Source organism: Octopus bimaculoides, chromosome 13, assembly GCF_001194135.2.
Source record: "Octopus bimaculoides isolate UCB-OBI-ISO-001 chromosome 13, ASM119413v2, whole genome shotgun sequence".
Lineage (NCBI taxonomy): Eukaryota > Metazoa > Mollusca > Cephalopoda > Octopoda > Octopodidae > Octopus > Octopus bimaculoides.
The window spans coordinates 26,543,015-26,545,554 of NC_068993.1; positions in this window are offsets into that span (position 1 = coordinate 26,543,015).

Sequence of the window (2,540 nt, forward strand, 5' to 3'; positions counted from 1 at the left end):
GACACGTAAAAGCACCCACTACACTCTCTGAGTGGTTGGCGTTAGGAAGGGCATCCAGCTGTAGAAACTCTGCCAAATCAGACTGGAGCCTGGTGTTGCCATCCGGTTTCACCAGTCCTCAGTCAAATCGTCCAACCCATGCTAGCATGGAAAGCGGACGTTAAACGATGATGATGATGATGACTTCGTTATCAAAAGGATCTGAATTCAATCAGGGTCTGCTAATACAAGCTTGTAGAATCTTTAGAGTGCCTGAGAGATTCTCTTAGAGTATTTAGTTCGTATCTTGGGATTAACTAACCGTGGTTTCTTCAAGGACTTTGTTTTATCTTTTACTTGACTAGCCATGCTGGAGCATTTTCTTGAAGGGTTTTGGTCCAACAGATCAACCCCCCCCCCCCGGTACTTGTGTGTTTTTTTCCTGCTTTTTTAAGTCTGGTGCTTATTCTGTCAGCCTCTTGGTGAAGATTTGTGTTATGGGTCGTAAACAAACCTACACACCAGTTGTCATGAAGTGAAAGGGAACACACGTGTGTGTATACATACATATATATGGTGCGGTGAATAAATTGTCATCTAAATTACGCAAAAGTGAAAATAACTGTAGCATCTCATTTTAACAAATATGTTTACCAAAACTACTTAAAAATATCTTGAAATACTAAAAAGTAAATCTATTCGATAAAATCACCATTGGCTTCAACCACGGCCTCCAGATGACTAAGTTGGTGAATGCTGCCATAATCCTTGCCTTCAGTTCATCTTAGGTGTTATAAGGAGTTTTGTTGGTCTCTCGAACAGCTGTGCTCCATACCTAATATTCAATCGGGTTGCAGTCTGGGGAGTTAGGGGTGATGTGATTGCAGAAATTGTCTGGCAGCCATGACTGGGTTCTTCTACTTGTGTGGCATGGTGCAGCCCTGTTGCCAGATGTAGGGACTTCCAGCAGCCACCCTCTTAATCGAGGGCAGCACTACCTTCTCCAAGCACTTGATGTGGGCCTCTGTGTTGACTCTGAGGTTGTGTGGGAAGATGAATGGAGGCATAATGTTACCATTACTAGTGATCACTCCAGGCACCATGATGTTTGATTTTTATCATTCTCGGTGCATGTCCTCAGATGGACACCCAAACACTCGGAAATGTTCATATTGAGGCTTCTGGCAGAGTGAATTGCATCATGGTACTGTTTTTTTTCTCACAGGCAGTGCCCAATTAACCCTACTATACTGTGTAGTCGACAAAATAAAAAACAAACAGTGCACGAAAAGGAAAAATATAAAATGGTGACAATTTACACATTGCACCCTTTATGTGTACAGGTTTTTTTCATTCTCTCTCTATTTATTTCCTCTTATTCCTTTCTGTCAAAGAGCATAGGTTTGAAACGTAAAGGGCTTACATTTTTGCCGTGTGTCAAAGTAATACACTTGCTTGTTGTTCCTGTATATATACATATATAATAATCGTCGTTTAACGTCCACTTTCCATGCTGGCATGAGTTGGATGATTTGACTAAGGGCTGGCATGCGAGAAGGTTGCACCAGGTTCCAATCCGATCTGGCACGGTTTCTACAGTTGGATGCCCTTCCTAACGCCAACCTCTCTGAGAGTGTAGTGGATGCTTTTTACATGCCACCGGCATGAGGGCCACTCAGGCGGTACTGGAATCGACCACGCTCAAATGGTGCTTTTAATGTGCCGCTGGCTTGCGTGCCAATCAGGCGGTACTGTCATCGGCCACAACAGCGGTTTCAATTGCCTTAACAGGTCTTTGAAAGTGCAGATTATTGCCCAATGATTGAAGGGTACTCTTACATGGGCTGGTTATGCTGCATTGGCATAGGCGACGGTCATGGTATTAGTTGGCTTGCCGGTCCTTCTCAAGTACAGTCTATTTCCAAACGTTTCCGTGACGCCCATTGTTCAGAGGATGCTTCACCACCTCATCCCAGGTCTTCTTGGGTCTACCTCTCACTCAGGTTCCCTGTAATACTGGAGTCTCACACTTTTTCACACAGCTGTCCTCGTCCCTTTGCAACACATGACCATACCAATGTCTTGCACACCCCCCTCTGATGCTACTTAGGTCCAGGTTTTCTCTCAGAGTGCTTCTATTTATGTATATATATTTTTATATATATATATATAGAAATATATTAATAGCTTATATATTTATATATATATGTATTTATAAGTCAGTAAATAGTGGGGTTGTGTTAACCGCACGTGGAGAAATAATAGGAAAATGTAAAAAAGCCAGAATGCTGAACTGGGAGCATAATTTAATTAAGATTTTTCCTAACCGGTTTTCATTGCGATGAAGCAAATTATCAAGAAGGAGAATGAAAATGTGAAGTACAAAAAAGTACAAAATGAAGAAAATAATATATAAAACAATAATATATAAAAAAAATAAATATACCCATACATTATATTGTCTTTGAGCTTTTGTAGTTCAATAGTAGTTCATGTATAAATTGGTAGGAAAAATAAGGATGCATGAGAGTTGAGTTTTGTTAGGTTTAAAAAAAGGGTTA